Source organism: Dipodomys spectabilis, unplaced genomic scaffold, assembly GCF_019054845.1.
Source record: "Dipodomys spectabilis isolate Male_0828 unplaced genomic scaffold, ASM1905484v1 ptg000391l, whole genome shotgun sequence".
NCBI lineage: Eukaryota > Metazoa > Chordata > Mammalia > Rodentia > Heteromyidae > Dipodomys > Dipodomys spectabilis.
In genome coordinates this window covers 381,039-405,126 of record NW_024871068.1, presented here as the reverse complement: position 1 = coordinate 405,126, position 24,088 = coordinate 381,039, and the positions used below count along the sequence as shown (strand labels likewise).

The following is a 24,088-nucleotide window of genomic DNA, read 5'->3' as shown; positions in this document are numbered from 1 at the left end:
GTCCATTTTTCTTGCAATAAGCACACTGATCTAGTCCTAGAGGTTCCCTACTGCCATTTGCAAATGAATTGTACTGTCTTTGCCAAGGGTTTCTTGATCCCTATTCTGGTGCTCCTACTAAAACTCAAACTCCCTTCTTACTCTTTTTTTTTCCAGGGTACCTCTGTTGTCAAACACCCACTGGGCAACCACTTCCAACTCAAAATACACCTTTCCCTCAAAACTTTATAACTTTTGAAGCTTTCTTCTAAGATATGGGGCTGACTAACAAAAGCCATATTTAGGGCTCTTTGATTCTCCAAGGCTTCAAGATCTATAGGCCTATAGGTCCTATAGGCTTCTGGGAGAAGTTTCAGAAAAGCATTAGGGTACTCACTGGGGAACTCTCCCATCTCACTCACCTTTCTGGCTTTCCAGCCTCTGCGGTATCACTGCTAACCAAACCTGACAATAATTGGTAAGCACCTCCATACCTCAATTGCTGTTAGTCTCAACTTGGATAAATCTGGGGAAAGACTTGATCCAAATGGTCTGGTTCAATAGTGGAGCTACTGTCCGGTCCAGGGACCACATTCAAGTTACTGAGCAGTATTCACTCCCTTTTCTACCAGGTGAAAATCATCTGTAAAGTTTGCTGGCACTCATCCCAGTTGTGCGTGTGTGTGAAAATTACTGTCTCTAATGAGGTAATGAGCCCTGGTTGTTGTTTTTTTCTGAAAAGGATGGATTTTGCTGTTTCCAGTAATACAGGTCACTAGTTGTAAAGGGACCATATATTAAAAAGGGGACCTGCCCACCATCTCCTCCATGTTCCCGTCTCAAGGGTAATAAGGGTAACATACCATACTGTACCACCTCAGGATGGTACAAGTAACCAATTTTCGCATGGGAGGACTTAACATTAGAGGTGCTGATGGCAAAGAATAGGAGAAAGAGTACATCAGTGCATCTTCCTCTGAGGGATTCTGTAACCCTGGGGGAGAATATTTTTTGGATATGACAAATTTAGGCCTTGTTCTCCCATCCTGAGAAAAGGAGTAAACAGAGGGTCATACAGGACACAGAACTATCAGCATGCACACACAGAACAATAGCCACAGACACTTAACCCACATGCCCCAAACCTCTCAATGTTGACCTCTATAGGATGTCTCAGATGACAGAGAGGACATTCCAGATTGCCTCTTGAGGAGGTCGCGGATGACCTCTGGAGGATGTCACATATGTCCTCCTTAGGAAGCCCTAGATGACCTCTCATGGATGTTCCAAATGGCTTCCCAAGGAAGTGTCAGATGACTTCCAAAGGAGGTCCCAGATGTCCTCTCAATGAGGCTGAGATTACCTCACCAGTAGCTCCCAGATGGCCACTCAAGGAGGCCACATATGAACTCCAGAGAAGGTTCAAGATAACCCTCTTGAGAAAGCCACAGATGACATCCTATATGACTTCTCAAGGAAGTTCCAGATGATGTCCGAAGACAGCCATATATTTCTTATCAAGGTAACCTGAGATGACCTCCAAAAGAAGCTCCAGATGACCTCAGGAGGTGGTCCTAGATTGCCTCTTAAGGAAGCCCCAACCCAGATGCCCCTCAGTAGATGAATGGATCAAGAAAATGTAGTATATATACACAATGGAATTCTATGCCTCCACCAAAAAGAATGACTTTGCCCCATTTGTTAGGAAATGGAAAGACTTGGAAAAAATTATATTAAGTGAAATAAGCCAGGCCCAAAGAAACTTAGGTCCATGGTTTCCCTTATTTCCCAATCACTACTTTTATAGAGGTCTCAGGTGACCTCCTGAGGAAGCCCCAAATGACCTCTGGAGAAAGTGCAAGATGGCCCCAGGAGAAGGCTCCAGATGACCTCCAGGGTAGGTCTCAGATGGCTTCTCAAGGAAGTTGCAGATGTACTCTTGATGAGGTTCCAGATGTCTTCCCAAGGAAGGGCTACATGACCTCTCAAGGAAGTTCCAGATGGCTTCCCAAAGAAGCCCTGAATGACCTCTCAAGGAGTTCCCAGATGGCTTCCCAAGGAAGCAACAGATGACCTCCAGAGGGGAGCCCCAATCAGGCTGGCAAGCTTGCCCACACACCCCTAGAGGACCTTAAATGACTTTTTGTCCATGATTCTCCTCCGGAGACAAACACTTGAGGTAGACTCTCAACCCTGAGTGCTGACACTCTCACCTATGGGGATTTTTCCCTGAGGCCAAGGCCTGATGCCATCCAAATGGATTATCTCGATGGGGGTCTCCAAAAATTAAGACCTCTATAGTTCAAGAGAATCCATAGAGACACATTTAATATCATATATGTTCTCCTAACCACCAACCCCCAAAATTATGAAATCCAAAACTCCAAACATCAAAGGGCCAGCCTTTTTTACCCTTTCTTTTGTCTTTCCACTACAGAACTATACTTCCTTTGAGGTCTTTCCCTTTCTCCCTTCTACCAGTTCCTTCTTCTCTTCAGGCCTCTTCACTCTCCACAGGCATGAACTGCTTTGAATGGGTCGTCAGTTGCCATCCTTTACCTCCTGCCCTCCCTCAGCTTCTTCTCCTCCCAGGTCTTTCTCCTTCTGCTATCAAACCACTTCCTTCCTTACAGGACTTTTCCCTTTTTCTCTCTCCTTCTATTGCTCTGAACCAGAAGCCTATATAACGTCTGTACCCCTTCTTCACTCCAACTGCCTAACAGTTTTCAACTGTCAAATCCCAAACTGCCCACAGTCAAATTACTTCTCCACAGCTCAGCACGTGATGATTAATGCCCCAGCCCCTCCCACAGAATGCCCCACCGTCTTTGGTGGCATACTTCATCCTCTCCAGCTGGCCAGGAGATGGGGCCACACTGGTTATCTAAGCCTGTAGATTATCGGGGCCCTGCTGATTATTACAGTATCCTCCTTGTGAACTAGTAGCAATTGAAATTGGAAATTTGATTGTGATATTACAAATTCGTTGTGACATCACAAACACATGTTGACATCATCACCACCACGACATCACAAACCCATGGTGACAACATTGTCATTTTGACAACATGATTCCCTTGTGACATCTCAAACCTATTATGATCTCTTACCTTCTTTGAAAAATCACATGCCCTTTTCAACATCAGTCCCTTTGTGTACCCATATCCTTGTTGTTAACTAATGACAATGGAAAGCAGACATGCCATTATAACATCAAAAAGTGTTTGTGACATCCTCAACAGTATGACATCACATTTTCATTATAAGCGCATCACCTCATTGTGACATAATCAAACTCAATGACATAATCATATTATGACAACAATTCTCATTTTGACATCATAGACACATTGTGAATTCCTATTCTGTGATTTTATTGTATTTAATATGTGGCATGAGAGTTGCTATCAGAAACGCATTTTTGTGCCTAAATAACCATTTTGACATCATAATCACTTTGTGCCATCACAGTGCCATTGTGATGTCACTAGCACAATGTGACAGCACAAACTTCTCCTCTCCTCCTAACATTTGTGACATGCTGACATTGTGATATCAGACTTTTTGCCCTCATAATTTGTTTTCAACCTCATATTTCATGTATGACATTAGATACCAGAAATCCACTGTGACATCATGACCATTGTGACATCACACTGACAGATGTAATGATCATAGTGTCATATTGTGGCATCACAAAAGGTATTGATGTCACAATTAATTGATGATGACCTACAGGTAAGGGGTCAGAGTAGGTCTATGATGTCACAGTTTGTTGGTGATATCCAAATGGCATAAAGGATCTCATTTATCATGAAATCACAGAGAATATGAGTTCCAAAACAGACTGTGCTATCTCCAAAGGCATGTGTTGTCACAAATGTGATGAAGTCCTAGGAGGATTGTGATGTCACAGTGTGACACAATATTTATGATATCTGTCAGTATGTTGTCACAATGATCATGATGTCACAGTGGATTTCTGATATCACATATCGTAACTGAAATATTATAAGGTTGAAAATAGATTACGAACTCATAAAGGGCCTAAGACATCACAATTGCAGAACATCACAAGACTTATGAGGACAGGTCAAGTTTGTGATGTCAGTGTGTTAGTGATACCACCATGGCACTGTGATAACACAAAGTGATTGTGATGCCATACATTTATGAGATCACAATGGTTTTCTGATATCAACCCACAGGCCACATCATTTGAAAGAGAATGAAATAGATTAGACATTTACAAGGTAACTATGACATCACAATGATAATATAATGTCATAATGCTATGAGGTCATTGTAAATTGGTGATGTTGCAAGGAGATAATGGTGTCACTCTGATGATGGGGTAACAAAGGTTTGTGATGTTACAATGGCATATATGAATACAATTGTCATGTGTTCACAATGAGGATATGGGTATACAAAGGGACTGAAATGTCACAAATGTCATGTGTGTTTTCAAAAGTACTTAGGGGCCATGATAGCTTCATGATACACAGTTGTGATGAGTTCACAATAGGTTTTTGATGTCATGATGATTTTGTAATATCTTAAACACATGTCCAATTTCAATTGCTTTTTCACAATGTGCATACAAGTTCACAGAAGGAGCTTGAAGTCCTAATGGACATGAATTTTTAAAAATGTTATGAGGCCATATTAGGTTTGTGAATACACAACGGGACATTAATATCACCATGGCAATGTCAACTCACTGCATCATGTCAAAATATTATTTTGGTGTCACAATTGATGATGCCACATTGATGATGAGGTCACAAAAGATTGGTGATGTCACAATGTGTGGGGCATGTCAAAATGACATAATGTTTCTCAATTGTCTTTAACTTACAATGAGTATCTGAGTTCACAGAAGGACTGTAGTTTTTCCAAAAGTATGTGTTGTCACAAATATATTGAAATCCAAAAAGGTTTGTGATGTCAGAATTTGACGCAATGGTTATGACATCTGGCAGTGTGATGTTACCATGGTCATGATGTCACTGGGAATTTGTGATATCAAACATCATATGTGAAATCTAATGAGGTCCACAACAGATCATGAGGACAAAAAGGCTTAAAAAAAAATTGCAGCATGTCACAACATTTATGATGACAGGATAGGTTTGTGATGTCATGGTAGGTTAGTGATATCACAATGACAATGTGATGTACAAAGGGGTTGTGATGTCACAAAGGTTATGATTTCAAGATTTGTTTATGATATCAACCTACAGGCCACATTTGAAATGCAATGAAATCACAGAAAAGGCATTCATAATGTGTCTATGATGTCACAATGACAATGTGAAGTTATAATTCTATTATATTATTTTACTTTTGTGATTTCAGAATGAGCAGATGGTGTCAAAACTACAATGTGATGTCACAATTGTGATGATCTCACAAACTTTTTGATGTTAAAATGTCATGTTTGATTCTCAATTGTCAATATTTCATGGTGGGGATTTGGGTACACAAAGGGACTGTGATGTCACAAAACTATGTATTTTTTTCAAAGGTTATAAGAGGTCATAATAGGTTTGGGATGTCACAATGTGATCCTGGTGTCAAAAACAGCAATGTGATGTTACAATGTGTTTGTGATGTCACAGTGTTGGTGAGGTCACAATGGGTTAGTTATATCATGAGTTTGTCATATCACAAATTTGTCCAATTTCAATTTCTCCTAGATCACCATGATACACTTAATAACCAGCAGTGACCCTATCATCCATGGGAACAGATAGTCATCATGGCCTCCTGGTCTGGACCACAGGAGAGGCGGGTGCATGCAGCTGAAGGGAGCAGCACATGCTGCTGAAGGAGATAGGTTGTCAAGCCCCACATTGTGAGCTGCCATGAAGTGATTGGGCATGGACTTTTGGGAAGTGATGATTGAAAACTGTTATGCAGGAAACATACTGCAGTGGGGGAAGGGTACAGCCTATACATAGGCTGCATGTTCAGAGCAACAGAAGGGGAGAGAAAAGAGGGAAAGGCCTGGAAGGAAAGAAGTAAAGAGACTGCAGGAGGGTAAAAACCTGGGAGAGGAAATTGAGGGAGACCAAGAGGTGAAGGATGGCAACTGGCCACCTGGACAGGGCAGGGCAGGCCTGTCAAGAGTAGAGAAGCCTGAAGAAAAGAAGGGAATGGTGAAAGGAAAAAAATGAAAAGACCTGAAAGGTAGGACAGGTCTGTAGAGAAGGAGGATGAATAGAAAGAAAAAAACCTTGTCCTTTGAAGTTTGGAGCTTTGGAGATCATTATTTTTGGGGTTGCTTATTTACAGGCCAGATAACAAATGGTTGGGCTGCTCTTTGGAGGTCTGAGGGTTCATGGTTGAAGCTGCATTTAGCTGTGGGCATCTAGCCCAGGTCAAGGTAGACACTTGTTACAAAATTTATGAGGACGTGAGGTTTGTGATGTTACATTGCATTAATAATATCACAATGTCAATATGAGGTCACAAAGGGATTGTAATATCACAATGGTGATGTGGTCACAATGGGTTTCTGAAATCAACCTATATGTCACATTAGAGATATAATGAAACCACAGAATAGGCAATCACATTGTCTCTATGACCTAACAATGAAAATGTGATGTCATAATGCTATGACGTCATTGTCATTTTGGGATGTCACAATGATTTGATGGTATCATAACAACAATGTGATCTCACTCTGGAGATGATGTGACAAAGTGTTTGTAATGTTACAATGGCATGTCTGATGTCAGTTGTCCTTTGTTCACAATGAGGATATGGTTACCCAAAGGGACTGTGATGTCACAAGTACCATGTGCTTTTTCAAAAGTGCTAAGAGGTCACAACAGATTTGGGATGTCACAAGGTGACCGAGATATCACTGTGGCAATGTGATGTCACAATGGGTTTGTGATGTCACAGTGGTGATAAGGTCACACTTGGATAATGGTGTCACAATGAATTTGTAATATCACCATTACATGTCCAATTTCATTCTACTAGATCACGATGAAGATACTAGTTCACATAAGGAGCTACAAGTCAGAAAGGCCATAAATTTTGTAAAATATTATGAGGAAATAATTGGTTGGTGAAAATGCAATGGTGAAAATCCCATTGGTAATGTGATGTTACCATTACATGGGATAGTATTGTTTTGAAGTCACAAATTGTTGGTGATGCCATACAGGTGATGAGGTCACATAGGTTTGTGATTTCCCAATGAGATGGTGATGTCAAAATCTTATGCCAGATCTCTAATTGACAATGAATATGTAAGTTCAGGAGGGTTAATGATGTATCCAAAGGCATATGTTGGCACAAGTGTCATGAGTCTTAACAGGTTTGTGATGTCACAATGTGACTCAATGGTCATGATATCTGGCAGTGTGTCACAGTGGTCATGATGTCACAGTGGATTTCTGATATCACATGTCATACCTGAAGTATCATGAGTTAAACAATTTATGAACTCAGAGAGGCCAAAGGGATGACACTGGAAGCATGTCAAAAATTTATGAGAATAAGAAAGTTGGTGATGTCACAGTGGGTTAGTGATATCATAATTGCAATATGGTGTCATCAAGGTATTGTGATGTCATAAACATTATGTGGTCACAATGTATTTCTGATATCAACAAACCTGGCACTTTTGAAATAGAATGAAATCACAGAATAGGCATTCCAATGTGTCTGTGGCATCACAATGACCATGTGATATCATAATGCTATGATGTCATTGTTTTATGATGTCATGATGGGCTGATGTTGTCATAATGACAATGTGATATTACACTGGTGATGATGTAATAAAGGTTTTGCGATGTTAAAATGACATGTCTCATCTCAATTGTCATTAGCTCAAAATAAGGGTATGGATACCAAAAGGCCTGTGATTTCGCAAAGGCCATGCTTTCTTTCAAAACTTCTGAGGTCATAATAGGTTTGGGATGTCACAATGTGATCATGGTAGCACAATGTCAGTGTGATATCCCAATGAGTTTGTGATGTCACCACGGTGATTAGGTCACAATGGTTTAGTGATGTCTCATCAAGTTTGTAATATAACAATGACGTATACAATTTCAATTTCTTCTAATTCACTATGAGGATAATGTAATAACCAGTGGGGCCAGAATTATCTGTCTGAGCTGATAATCATTGTAAATTCTTGGTCTGGCCCACCGGAGAGTGTGGGGAATGCCGCCAAAGGTGAAGTGTCAAGCCTCACATGGTGAGCTGTCAAGGAGTGATTGAGCATTGGGCAGTTTGGGAAGTGATTGTTGAAAACTGTTAGGCAGAAGACCCGTTAGAGTAAAGAGAGGTAAACCTATATATAGGTTGCATTTTCAGAGCATTGGAAGGGGAAATAAAAATTGGTGCTACCAGGATGGAATAAAGAGAAAAATCTGAGAAGAGAGGAAGTTGATGGAGAGCAGAAGGTTGGCAAGTGGTCACGGGGGCAGAGTAGGGCAGGCCTGTGGAGAGTGGAGGAGAGTGGAAGAGAAGAAGGAAGTGGTGGAAGGGATAAAAGGAAAGACCAGGAAGGAAGGACAGCTCTGTAGTGAAGGAGGGAGGAATGGAAAAGTAAAAAGCCTTGCCCATTGAGGTTTGGAGCTTTGGAGATCATAATTTTTTGGATGGTGGTTTGCAGACCAATTAAAAAGGGTGGTGATGCCCATTGAAGTTCTGAAGTTTGTTGGTCAAGGATGCTCTTGGACCTGGGTATCCAGTCCAGGATAAGGTAATCACAATCCTCTTTCTATTGTAAATTGTTTTATTATATTAAATTTGACTCAATGGCTTGTGTCCTTGCTTTAGGGGTCATAAGTACATGAGTTCACAGAAAAAAGCTTGAAATCTCAAAGACCATGAATTTTCTAAGATGTGATGTCGCCATAGTAGGTTTGTAAAAACACAATGGAACAATGATGTCACGACGGCAATACCACAATATAATGTCAAAATAATGATTTCATACCACAATTAGTTGTTGATGCCATTCTCGTGATGAGCACAATAAATTTGTGATGTCACAATGAGTTCATGATGTCAGAGTGGCATGGCAGATCTCAATTGTCATTAATTGGGAATGAATATATGAGTTCAAAAAGTGACTGTAATGTCTCCAAAAGCATGTGTTGTCACAAACGTAATGCTGTTCTAACAGTTTTGTGATGTCACAATGTGACACAATATTCATGAAATCTGGCAATATGATGTCACAGGGGATTTCTGATATCACATGTCATACCAGAAATATGAGATTGAAAACAGATTATGAGCTCACAAGGACCTAATATATAACGAGGGCAGCATGGCACAAAACTTATAAGGACAGGACTGGTTTGTGATGGCACAGCAGATTAATGATATCACAATGGCAATGTGATGTCACAATGTATTGTGATATCAGAATGGTTATATATTGTCAAAATGGGTTTCTGAAATAGAATGAATTCATACAATAAGCCTTTACAATGTTACGTCTATGATGTAACAATGTCACTGTGATTTATACTGCTATGATGCCATTGTTGTTTGGTGATGTCACAATGAGTTGATGGTGTCATAATGACAATTTGATGTCACTGCTGATTTATGATGTTACAATGGTTATGATGTCACATTATGTTTCTGATATCAACACATATGTCAAATTTGCAATAGAATGAAATAGCTTTGCACTGGTGGCTCACACCTGTAATCCTAGCTACTCAGGAGGCTGAGATCTGAGGATCGCAGTTCAAAGCCAGCTCAGGCAGGAAAGTTCATAAGACTCATCTCCAATAAAAACAACTAGAAAACCAGAAGTGGTGCTGTGGCTCAAGCGATAGAGTGCTCACCTAGAGCAGAAGAGCAGGAACAGCAACCAAGCCCAGAGTTCAAGCCCCACAACCGGAAAAAAAAACAATTAAAAATAAACATTCACAATCTATCTGTAACTTCACAATGACAATGTGATCTCATAATGCTATCTTGTCATTGTACTTTTGTGATATCAAAAGTAGTTGACGCTGTCATAATGAAAATGTTATGTCACACTGGTGATGCCACAAAGGGTTCGTGATATTACAATGGCATGTCTGATACCAATTGGAAGTTCATAATGAGGGTATAGTTACACAAAGCGACTGTGATGTCACAAAGGTCCTATGTTTTTATCAAATGTGCTAAGAGGTCTTAATCGGTTTGGGATGTCAAAATGTGATAGTGATGTCAAATGGTAATGAAAGTTCTCAATGGGTTTGGATGTCAAATTGGTAATGAAATCAAATAGTTTTGTGAAGTCATACCTCAAAATCACATGTCCAATTTCAGTTGCTACTGTTTCACAATGAGGATATGAGTTCACAGAAGAAGAATGAAGTATAAAAGACCATGAATTTTCTAAAATGCTATGAAGACATACTAGGTTTTAGAAAACACAATGGAACAGTGATATAATAATGGCAATGTGATGTTGCAATATGATAACTTAATAAGGTTTTCATATCACAATTGGTGATGCCACACTAGTGATGTTTACAAGAGGTGTGTGATGTCAAAATGGGTTGGTGATATCAAAATGACACATGTGATCTCAATTGTCATTAACTCACAATGAGTATATGAGCTCATAAAGGGACTGTGGTATCTCCAAAGGCATGCGTTGTCACAAAAGTGATGAAGTCCTAACAGGTGTGTGTTGTCAGAATGTGACAAAATGCTCTTAACATCTATCAGTGTGATGTCATTATGATCTAAATGTCACACTGGATTCGGGTATCACATTTCATACCTGGATTGGGTGTGAGAGGATTGGAATTTCACAGTGGGTTAGTGATATCACTATGGAAATGTGGGATCACAAAGGTATTGTGCTACCACAATGGCTATTAGATAATAATGTGTTTCTACTATAATAGGTTTGTGCTGTCACAATTTTTTTGGGAGGGGGTTTGTAATGTCTTGTGTTTTTTTTTTATTGTGAGAATACCGTACAGAAAAGTTACAATTACATGGGCAAGATAACGAGTACATTTCTTATCAAGCATTAATGCCTCCTCGTTTCCCCTTCCAAACTCTTCCCATACTCCTCCTCTCTCCCCACTCAATCCTCCTCCCACCCCCCACCAAAGTTTTTAAGTTCGTTTTTCGACAAAACGACTTGTACATCTCATTGTTGCAATGGGTCCTCCTGTATCCCTAGTTAAATGATTTGTTATTTTTTTCCCTTCCCCTCCACAAACTATACCAACATCAAATACAGTGAAAGTATGGGTTATACTGTGGGGGAGGGACATACAAAGCAACATAGAAATCATCTTATAAATATGATAGAAAAAATTGCATGAAAGGAAAATAAACAAAAAAAATTGGAATACTTATCTTAGGGTTCATTCCAGTAACATCAACTTATCTGACCTTTTCTGCTTGACTCAGACATATACTAGTGATTGCAAATAAGGGAAACCTGGAACCTATGTTTCTTTGGGGCTGGATTACTTCACTGAATATAATTTTTTCTAAGTCTTTCTAATTCCTAACAAATGGGGCAATATCATTCTTTCTGATGGAGGCATAGAATTCCATTGTATGTATGTGTGTATATATATATATGCCACATTTTCTTGATCCATTCATCTACTGAGGGGCATCTGGGTTGGTTCCATATCTTAGATATGGTAAATAATCCTGAAATAAATATAGTCGTGCTGGTAGCTTTAGTGTGGTCTTGTTTGTGTCACAACTGGTTGGAAATGTCACAATGGCATGCTGGATCTCAAATGTCATTAATTCACAATGAAGATATGAGTTGACAAAGGGACCGTGTTATCTTCAATGTCATGTGTTGGCACAAATGTGTTGAAGTCCTAACAGATTTGTGAGTTCACAATGTGACACCATGGTCTTAATATCTATCCATATGATGTCACAATGGTCATGATGTCAGTCAATTTCTGATAGATATCATATGTCCTACCTGAATTATTATGAGTTTGAAAACAGATTCTAAGCCTACTGAAGGACTAAAATATCTTAATGGCTGCATATTACACAAGTTATGACTAAAAACACATGGTCTTTGGAGCTTAAGATTCTTTCTTTGAAATTGTATCCTCATTGTGAACTAGTAGAAATTAAAATTGGACATGTCATGGTGATATTACAAACTCATATTGACAACACAAACTCATTGTGACCTCATCACCACTGTGACATCACAACCCCATTGTGACATCACATTGTTGTTTTGCCTTCACAATCACATTGTGACATCACAAAGCTATTGTGAGCTCTTAGCACCTTTAAAGAAACACATAACCTCTGTGGCTTCACAGACCTTTGTGTAGCCATATCCTCATAGTGAACTAATGAAAATTGTGATCACACATAGTATTGTATCATCACAAATACTTTCTGCAATAATTATGACTGTGAAATCACATTGTCATCATAACACCATCATCTCATTGTGACATCACCAAACCCCAATAACACCATACCATTTTTCTCTTTTTTTCTTCTGTGTCTTTTTTATTATAAGTACAGTGTACAGAGGGATTACATTTACATGAGCAAGGTAATGAGTTCCTATCCTATCAAACATTGCTGTCTTAACATCACTTTGTCATTTTGATGTCATCGACCCATTGTGAATGCCTATTCTTTGATTTCATTCTATTTCAAATGTGCCATGTGGGTTGATATCAGGAAACCACTGTGAACTCATAACTTTTGTGACATCAAAATCTCTTTGTCACAGCACATTGCCTTTGTTATATCACTAGCTCACTGTGACATCAAGTACCTCTCCTTTCCTCATAACTTTTGTGGCATGCTATTGTGATGTCTTAGGCCCTTTGTGAGTTGAAAGTCTGTGTTCGACCTCATATTTCAGATACGACATGAGATATCTAAAATCCAGTGTAACATAATGATATCACACTGCTGGACATCATAACCATTGTGTCACTTTGTGACATGTCAGATCTTTTAGTTCTTCAGCTTTTTGACTACATATACATTAGTGACATCAGAATCCCTTCCCAAACTCATATACTCATGGTGAGTTAATGACAATTGAGATCCCATATGCCATTGTGACATCATGAACCCCTTGGGACATCTCCAATCTATTACGACCACCTCATCAGTATGGTGTCACCAATTGTGACATCAAAACATTATTATAACAAGATATTGAGACATTACATTGTGTTTGTGAAATCACTGTCCCATTGGGTTTTCTCATAATATGACCTCATACTATGAAGCTTCTTCTATCTCCTGGTATCCTCATATTGAATTCTAAGTAATTGAAATTGGATATATCATTCTGATATTACAAACAAATTGTGATATCACAAAACCGTTGTGATCTCATCCCACCACGGTGACATCAAAAACACAATGGGACATCTCATTTCCATTGTGACATGATGAATCACATTGTGCCATTCAGATTAGGACCTTTTACCACCTTTGAAAACACACATGGCCTCTGTGACATCAGAGAACCTTTTTTGTATCCATATTCTTATGGGGAACTAATGACAACTGACAGACATACCATTGATACATAACAAATCCTTTCTGACTTCATCATAATTGTGACATCATGTTGGCATTATGACACCATCAGCTCATTTTGACGTGTAAAACTACAATGACATCATAGCATTGAAACATCACATTGTCATTCTGATGTCATACACACATTGTGGTTGCCTATTATGTTTTTCATTCTATTTTTAATGTGGCATGTCAGTTGATATCAGAAGCCCATTATGAGTTCATGACCATTGTGATATCATGATGCCTTAGTAGCTTTACATTGACATTGTGATGTCACATTGCCAAATTGATGTCACAATGGGATTTTGATGTGACAATGGTTATGATATCACAATGAATTTCTGATATCAACCCACATTTCAAATACAATGATTAGGCATTCATAATGTGACTATGATGTCATAATGTCATAATGGCAAATGCTATAATGTCATAAGCTAAAGATGTTATAACAACATTTTGATGTCACACTGGTTATGACGTCACACAGAGTTTGTAATGTTACAATGGTTATGAGGTCACAATGTGTTTCTGATATCAACTGATATGCCACATTTGAAAAAGAATGAAATCACAGGATATACATTCACAATGTGTCTATGACAGCAAAATGGCTGGTTATGACGTCACACAGAGTTTGTAATGTTACAATGGTTATGAGGTCACAATGTGTTTCTGATATCAACTGATATGCCACATTTGAAAAAGAATGAAATCACAGGATATACATTCACAATGTGTCTATGACAGCAAAATGGCAATGTGATGTCATAATGCTATGATGTCACTGTAGCTTGGTGATGTCACAATGAGCTGATGGTGTCATAACAACAGTCGGATTTCACATTGGTAATGACGTCACAAAGGGTTTGTGATGTCACAATGGCATGTCAGATCTTAATTGCCACTAATTTATGGTGAGGATATGAGATTGAAGTCACAACATACACAAATGAAGTATGATGATGCAAAGGCCATGTTTTTTGTTACAAGTGCTAAAGTTGCTAACAGGTTTCGTTTGTTCAAGTGTTAATGATATAAAAATGATATAATTATTGATATAAAAATGAGTTAATGATGTCCAAACTAGTTTGTAATAAATGAGTTAATGATGTCCAAACTAGTTTGTAATGTGACATCTTATTTCACATTTGAATTGCTAGAAGTTCACAATGATACAATTCACAGAAGGAGCTTGATATCCCAAAGGCCATGAATTTTCTTATATGTGATGAGATCATAATAGGTTTGTGAAAGTATGTAATATCACAATTGCAATATGATGTCAAATTATAATGTCATAATAGTGTTGTTATGTCACAATTATTTGATGATGCCATAATAGAGATGAGTTCAAACTAGTTTTGTGATGTCGCAGTAGATTGGTGATGTGACAATGGCATTCCAGACCTCAATTGTCATTAACTCACAATGAGTATATAAATTTAGAACGGGCTTGTGACGATTCCAAAGCATTTTTTGGCACAAATGTGATGAAGTCAGAACAGATTCGTGATGTGACAATGTGACACAATGGTCATTAAATCTAGTAGTGTGATGTCACAATGTTCATGATGTCACAGTATATTGCTAATATTTCATGTCATACCTGAAATAATATGTCAAAAATAGATTGAGCTCTCAATGAGCCTAACACAGTGGCAACATGTCACAAAACATGAGGACAGGACATGTTTTAGTTGGCACAGATGTTTAGAGATATCACAGTGGCAATGTTATGTCACAAAGGGATTGTGATGTCACCATGATTATGAAGTCAAAATGTGTTTTTTATATGAACCCACATGCCACATTTGAAATATAATGAAATCAAATAATTGGCATTCATAATGTATATATGATGTCACAATGACAATGTGATATCATAGTGGTGTGATATCATTACATATTTGTGATGTCACAATGAGCTGATGTCATAATGACAATGTGACATCACACTGATGATTATATTGTAAATCCTTTGTGACATCCATACATCATCCATCCATACTCAGAGACATGGAGTTATTGCCTTCTTTTTTTTTCTTTGGCAGGTCCGAGGTTGAAATATGAGCCCAGGCCCTATGTCTGATCTCCTCTTGCACAAGAGTAGTCCTCTGCCCTTGAGCCACAGAACCAACCCATGGGGATATTTTCCTGTGATCTCTTAGAAATAAGAATGTCGTGGACTTTCCTGCCTTTGCTGAATTCAAATTGGCATTCTATACATCTCAGCCTCCTGAGGAGCTAGTATTACAGGCAGGAACCACTGACAGCTGGCTTTCTTTTCTTCTTGTTGTTCTTTTTTTCATTGTGACCATCTGAAACCTTCACAGTATTATTCCAATGGTTTTCATTGGAAGTAAACTACCTAACCCTGGAGTTCGAATGCCAAGACTGCCACCCACAAATGGAGAGAGATCCTAAAAGACTAGTTCCTATTTATGTGAATGTTAATGGAATGTGTAATAACAATTAATTTTGCAGTTAATTCGTGATTCTATTTTATAATGCCACACAAAAGTTATTGGATTTATATCTTCCATTCTAGCACCATGGTATGATTCCCCTAATGGAAGGATATTGACTAATTTTTATTAAAATTTTTATAAGTATTCAACCATGATACTTCATTAAATGGAGACATAATTTAATAACTAATAATGGGTGACTATATTTATATAATTTAATGATATCCTCACATTCTCTCTCTGTATATATATATGTGTGTGTGTATGTGTGTGTATATGTATATATATATATATACATAGCCTTCTACACATCTATCGATATATATATAGTGCACTACTGTGGCTTGATCATAGGTCCTTAGAACTTCCTGGCAGCTCAGATTGCCAGAGGCTGGTGTGCTGAGACTGTGACCCCATTTATGGATTAGCCATTATAGGCCGTGAGTTGAAATCCCAACATCGCCAAAAATTTATTCATGTAGGAAGAAACCTCTTTTGACACATTTTTTTCCTGAAAAAAAAATCCTGGGTCTCAGTATGATGTATAATCCATATGCAAATATATACTCGTGATAGGATGTAATAAATGAAATGTTATATGTGTAATAATAATAAATAAATAAGGGTAATATATGTCATACTTACTAAACCCATGTATGTAAATAGTGATCATATATGAATATTATTTTTTCCAGTGCTGTGGCGTCAATTCAGAGCCTGGGAACTGGTCTGAATTTCTTGTCTTCAAGGACCGAGAGCTTCCCCTTCACCCACAATGCCACAGAGTTATCCAGACCCTGAGTTCAAATCCCATGCCAGACAGAAAAATTCCAAAAAATTCCAAAAAAATTCCATCCAGGGCTTTATTTTATTATGTTTTTTGGCCAAACATGGGGCTTGAACTCAGGTCTTGGCATCTCTGCCACAGCTGAGCTTGGGATCCTAGGACCCAAGTTCAAATCTCAGCGTTAGCAAAAAATAAAAAGGAGAAGGATAAAACAGAGAAGTTCAAGAAGGTGGTTTTACATTTTTTTGCTTTGCATTGTGACCATCCTGGGTCTAAATGACAAGGCCCAGAATGTGTACATGATCTTACATGCTGATGTTTGGCTGGCTATTATGATAGCCATAGCCGAAACCTCAACTTAAGCCTGGAGGTCAAATCCTGGGACTGCCACTAATGATTGGCGGGAGATTCTAAGAAACGCATTCCAAAATACATCCATACAAATGTTATAAAAGTAACAATTAAATTAGTAGTTAGTGTATGAGTATACTATAAAATTATACACAACAACTACACTACATTGACTAATTTTCAATTAATACTTTATTATGTATTCAACCATGATACTTAAAAATGGAAGGAATAATTTTTCAATAATTGGCAATAATATAATTTATGTAATTTAATAATATACACTTATCTTTCTCTTGTTTTATACATATATATATATTTATACATCTACATATATATGTAGACATATATATATGCCGATCTACACATTTATCTGTTTATACACATCACTCCTGTGGCTCAGTGCTATAGTGATGGCTAGCACATACAAAGCCCTGGATTCGATTCCTCACTACCACATGCACATAAAAATCCGGAAGTTGTGCTGTCGCTCAAGCAGTCGAGCACTAGCTTTGAGCATAAAATCTTAGGGACTGTGTCTAGAGCCTTACTCAAGACCCAGGACGGGCACCAAAAAAGATTGAATGTTGTGACTGCAACTCTATAAGAATAGGACTTCAAATACCTCATCACAGAGCAAGCTGGGTGTCTGATGCTGACAACTGCAATCTAATCTAAATAGCCAGATGTATACCACTGCAACCAAGCACCATGGAACCAGATTCTGCTGGCTTGTTCACCCCTGTCATCCAAGATACATGGGGGCTGAGACCTGACACTGGTGTGTTTAAAACCCAGCCCTGGCAGGATGTCTGTGAAAATCTGAGCTGTGGCTCAAAATGGTAGAGCTCTAGCCTTGAGCAAAAGATCTTAGGATATTACCCCCAACATTTTAGTGCAATCCCTGTGGGTGACTCCCCCCCAAAAAAAATACCCCTCTAAATGATTAGATGTGAACTTTGTGCAGTTTGTGATGTGTTTCTGAAAGAATGGTGATGCTGATGAAAGCACTCTAATACTAATGACAGCTTGTGGGATACAGCTATGTGATGAGTCCTTCCTGGGGTTCTGAGTCCCTCACAGGGTGCTGTGTGCTGAATCCTGCACAGGATATGTGCTGAGTCCTTCACCGAGTTCAGTGTGTTGAGTCCTGCATTGGGTGCTGGATGATGAGTCTTTCACAAGATGCTCTTTGCTGAACCCTGTAAAGAGGGTTATGTGGAGGCAGGCACCGGTGGCTCATGCATGTCATCCTAGCTACTCAGGAGGCTGAGATCTGAGGATCGCAGTTCAAAGCCAGCCCGGGCAGGAAAGTCGGTGAAAACCTTATCTCCAATAAACCACAAGAAAACCGGAAGTGGTGCTGTAACTCAAATGGTAGAACACTAGCCTTGAGCTGAAGAGCTCAGGGACAGAGCTCAGGCCAAAAATTCAAGCCTCACGACAGAATAAAAAAGAGTGTTATATGTTTTGTCCATCAAAGGGTGTATTCTTTCATCTTGTCCTTGTAAGAACTCCACAACTGAGATGATTATGCAGACAAGAATATTGACACTCAGATATGTCCCCATGGGAGGGGCAAAATTATGTATTACTGAAGACTAGTGAGTTGTTTCCTGCAGACAATTGTTTTGTTTTGTTTTGTTTTTCTCAGTCATGAACCTTGAACTCAGGGCCTAAGCACTGACACTTACCTCTTGGGCTCATGGATAGCACTTCACGTGGAGCCAAGGAACCTCTTGCAACAGAGTGTCACGGCCTAGGGTTCTATAGCACAGGTCTGTCATCCTGCCTTCTCAGGAAGCTGAGATCTGAGGATCTGGGTTCCAAACTATCTCAGACACAAAAGGTTCCATGAGACTATTATATCCAATTCACCACTAAGAAACATGAAGTGATAGCTGGGTGCTTATGGCTCATGCTGATCATCCTATCTACTCAGGAGGATGAGATCTGAGGATCATGGCTCAACGCTAGCCTGGGTAGGAAAGCCCTTGAGACACTTAGCTCCAATGAACCACAAGAAAACCAGGAGTGGCTCTGTGGCTCAAGTGGTAGAGCAACAAGATTTGAGCTGAAGAGCTCAGAGACAGCCCCCAGGCCCAGCTTTCCACTCCTCCAACCGACAATAATAAAAAAATATATATACACACTAACAAACTGAAGTAGAGGGCTGGGAATGTGCCTTAGGGGTAGAGTGCTTTGCATATATGATTTCTCAGGACCACATCACTAGGAAAAAGCCTAAAGTGCCTCTGTGGTTCAAGTAGGAGAGGGCAATCCTTGTAGACGAGAAACTAGGTACAGTGCTCATGTCCTGAGTTCAAGCGCCAGGACTAGAATATGCACACACAAACACACACACACACACACACACACACACACACACACACACACAGAGAAAGCAGAAGTGAAGCTGTGACACAAAATGGTAAAGCACTAGACTTCTGTTCTGAGCTCATTGCCAGCACCCAGGCCCTGTGTTCAACCCCAAAACCTAGTCATCCAGAGCCCAACTAGGAGAGGTCAAAGGTTTCAAAATCAGATGAGTTTCACCAGCCATAGATGACTGGAAGCTTTGTGATATACAACATGTGCTTGGATTTCCAAAGCTTCCAGAAAACTAGAAAAGGCATCATAAACCCATCATTGCCCTCCGTGGAACATTTCATTAGGTTCAGTGCCCTAGTTGTCTGCCAGAAATACTCCTGAATTATATTGAGCACTGTATATGAGCCCTGGAATATAGTCTCACAAAGACAAGATGAGTGCACAGAACCTGGCCTGCCATGGGAGTTGGCACAAATGAAGGCTTCCTGTCAAAAAACAGCACTGGGTAGAGAGATAGCTTGTTGTACAAAGAGGACTTTTTCTCCTGACCTTCAGAGCCCGCCCACACTCCTCCTCACTAATTGGCCCAGATGGAGTTGTTTGATACACAGCTCTACAGGAGTGAGGCCTTTTGTGTGCCTGTCCAGGCAATGAAAGAGACTTCTCCCAGCTGGCCTGGGATGCAGAGAAACCCTCAGGCTACACTGGGAGCAATGAGGGGAGACCTGGAACATGTAATGTCATAAAAGCAATCTCTGTGTTATGAACTCATTGTATTGAATACAAATTTCCTACCTTGGGTGGCATTTATCATAGCTACTCAGGGAGCTTCACTTATAGGAATGTATCTATACATACACAAAGACATGGAGGTGTGCAGGTTCTTTTTGAGGGGACAGGTCCAAGGGTTGAACTATGAGCCTAGGCCTTGTCTCTGAGCTCCTTTTGCTCAAGGGTAGTGCATTAAGGTGGAGTCACAATCCCACTTCTGGATTTTTCTGTGATCTCTTTGAAATAACAGTGCCATGGACTTTCTTATGCTGGCTGGATTCGAACTCAGAATCTCTACATCTTAGCCTCCTGAGGAGCACGGATTACAGTCAGCAGACACTGGCACCTTCTTTCTTTTCTTCTTTGTTTTATAATCTGGACAATCTGACTTCTTAATAGGGTCATTCCAATGGTTTGGACTTATAAGTCAACTACCCAATGTTCTTTATAGCTACGTTCTCTGAAAAGGATTTTCTCTACTCATCATCCCCTCTGGTCACAGGTTTGAAACCAAAAGTGAGAATTGAGTGTCACAAGATTCATGAGAAAATGTCCACAAGACATACCAGTTCTGTCACTTAGCATTGAGATGCACTTAATTTACTGTCTCAGGGTATGAGGACCGAAAGCTGGAACAATCCTCATACTGTCTGCATTGCTCCTTTTGCCTAGAAAGTGATCTAATAATTATGAGTGTTTTGTGTCTCCAAACTTAAGTATCTAGAACACACTAGAAGCATCTTCCTGTTTCCGTTTTTTTCTAGTACCTCTCGAGATTTAGATGAAAGATTTGTGTGGAGTGGCTCCTAGGTGAATCCCTGAGGAAAACCACTTGATGCCTCCTCAGGAGATCATGATTGAAAGCCAGCCCTACCAGGAAAGTCTGTGAGACTCTTGTCTCCAATAAACCACCAGAAAACCAGAAGTGGAGCAGTGGCCTAGAGGGTAGAGCTCCAGCTTTGAAAGAGAAGGCCAAATAAGAGATACAGGCCAGATCAGTCAGGAAAGACTGGGAGGCGCTTTTGTTCAGTGAACGACCTGATGGCTGTCAATGGAGCTGTGGCAGTGGTAGAGCCTCAGCCTTGAGCAAAATAGCTGAGGAAAGTATCACACCCTGAGTTTAAGCCATGGGATGACCACCAAAAAAATTTCAAAAAGCAAAGGCCAAGTTTATGTATTAATATCCTACTTACATGTGTATACTACCTCCCTGAGTGCAAACAGGCTGTATGCAATGCTTCTGCTTTTATTTACTGATTTATTTTTCAGATATACTCATTGCGCGTACTGCATCATTCTGTTCATTTCAACCTCATCATTTTTCTCTTCCCAGATTCCAGGCCTGTGTCCTTATATGATGCATACTAAAGCTCTCAGCAGCCTTTATTTACATTTTATTGAGGCCAATGCAGGAACCGTCACAAATCAGGCAGGGGAAGAGAAGATCAGGGTTCATAGGAATAACCTGTGTTATGCAAAATGCTAGCATACTTATGTAAAACTACCTTTAAGAAAAAAGATGAGGGGGCAGGGAATGTGGATTAGTGAGAGAGTGTTTGCCTAGCATGCAAGAAGCCCTGGGTTCGATTCCTCAGTAACACATACACAGATAAAAGCCAGAATTGGTCCTGTGGCTCAAGTAGTAGAGTGTTAGAGACAGTGCTCAGGCCTTGAGTTCAGCCCAAGAATTGTCAAAGAGATAGCTAAGGTGGTAGGTAGGTAGGTTGGTAGGTAGGTGGGTAGGTAGGTAGGTAGGTAGTTATTTAGGCAGGTAGGTAGGCAGATAGGCAGATAGATAGATAGGTAGGTAGGTAGATAGATAGATAGATAGATAGATAGATAGATAGATAGATAGATAGATAGATAGATAGATAGATAGATAGATAGATAGATACATACATACATACATACATACATACATACATACATACATACATACATACATAGAAACATAGATACATAGATACATAGATAGATTAGATAGATAGATAGATAGATAGATAGATAGATAGATAGATAGATAGATAGAGAGAGAGAGAGAGAGAGAGAGAGAGAGAGAGAGAGAGAGAGAGAGAGAGATACATAGATACCTAGATACATAGATATGTAGATACATAGATACATAGATACATAGATGCATAGATAGCTTAGATATATAGATAGAGAGAGAGAGAGATACATAGATAGATAGAGAGAGAGAGATACAGATAGATAGATAGATAGATAGATAGATAGATAGATAGATAGATAGATAGATAGATAGATAGATAGATAGATAGGTAGATAGATAGATAGATAGATAGATAGATAGATAGATAGATAGATAGATAGATAGATAGATAGATAGATAGATAGATAGATAAATAGATAGATAGATACATACATACATAGATACATAGATACATAGATAGACAGACAGACAGACAGACAGACAGACAGACAGACAGACAGACAGACAGACAGACAGACAGACAGATAGACAGATAGATAGACAGATAGATAGATAGATAGATAGATAGATAGATAGATAGATAGATAGATAGATAGATAGATAGATAGATAGATAGATAGATAGATAGATAGATAGATAGATAGATAGATAGATAGATAGATAGATAGATAGATAGATAGAAAAATGGTAGATGTATCTGGTCTTGGACATCAGCAGGAAAGAAGGGACCAATTCCCAGTAACGAGGCCTTCTGCAATGTGCCAGACCACCAGCATCGCCTTCACACAACCACAGAGGAGGAAAACTGTCTTTTTCTCAATTTTCAGGTAGCCAAAGGCCCCAGAGACAAGAGGGCAGAGCCAAGCTCTAATTCAGCTGCTTGGAGACAGAAGAGAAATAACCGTGCCTCTCCTTGAACTGGGGATTTGCATTAATGATGTGGAGAATGAAGGAAGGAGAATGGACTGGCAAAGTTAAAAGAAGAGCCTTCATATCTGACAGATGGAGAGTCAAAAAACTACTCCCTAAGACCAGAGATCAGGGATTTTCTATTCTGTTCCTCCCCTCTCCCCCACTATACTGGCTCTCTATTGGTAACCTAAAGATAGCCTGAGGTTCCCTTCACCTGAGGAAGGAAGGTTAATTAGTCATTGTTTGAAGAGGCTGAGAAAAGCCTGACCCTGGTGTAACTCTAACAAATATTTCAGGTTTCCCTTCATTGCTGACTGTGCCTGGAATGAATGAAGTGGTTTTGCAACTCATTTCCCTGTTGAGTGTGTACATTCTGCCTCCTAATCCTGCAGGCCTTGGTCTCCTTACCTAGCCTGGCTTTTGAAACTGTTTTCTGTCCTTCAAATACAGGGTTACACTGGAGTTCATCCTGCTAACAGGGCTAGGGCTTGGATTCTGAGAACTTCATTTGAAACCAGGATGGGTTAATGATGTTTCTTTCCTTCTTCTATAGCTCAGGAACTCTAAGAACATTTAGAGTGCAAGTAAATAGTTATATATACAGTGGAATATACATATATATATATAGATGTATATGTATTTGTAGCAATTTCCACACCTATCTATTTATATATTGGCCACTCCTGGGGCTAGAATTAAGGTCCTGGGAACTGCCTGGCAGTGAATTTGTTTGAGGCTGCTTTGCTTACACTGACCCCTTGATGAATTGGGCATTCCAGGCCCAGAGTTCAAATCTCAGCAATGCCGAAAGCAATAGGTAGAGTAAGAAGCCAATGTTGACCTGTTTTCCTTTCTGTGGAAATATTGTGTCCTAGGTAAAATGTGTAATATCTATACAAATACATATATATGATATATAATATACATGTATATGAATATTATTTTTGCCAGGTCTGGGGCTGCAATTCACGCCCTGGG

At 39.3% G+C, this 24,088-nt stretch overlaps 1 long non-coding RNA gene across 3 annotated transcripts in view; it reads left to right on the top strand.

Moving 5' to 3' along the window:
* LOC122096806 overlaps window positions 1-16,727 on the top strand; it is a 34,176-nt gene extending 17,449 nt beyond the window's left edge. The window contains exons 3-4 of one of the 3 annotated variants that reach the window (XR_006145402.1): window positions 612-686; window positions 16,703-16,727. This is a non-coding gene — a long non-coding RNA (uncharacterized LOC122096806). Of the gene's footprint in view, window positions 1-611; window positions 687-5,681; window positions 5,834-15,590; window positions 15,726-16,702 lie in introns of those variants that run through there. The other 2 variants (XR_006145400.1, XR_006145401.1) reach the window with 2 other exon arrangements.
* The last annotated feature ends 7,361 nt before the right edge of the window (window positions 16,728-24,088 follow it).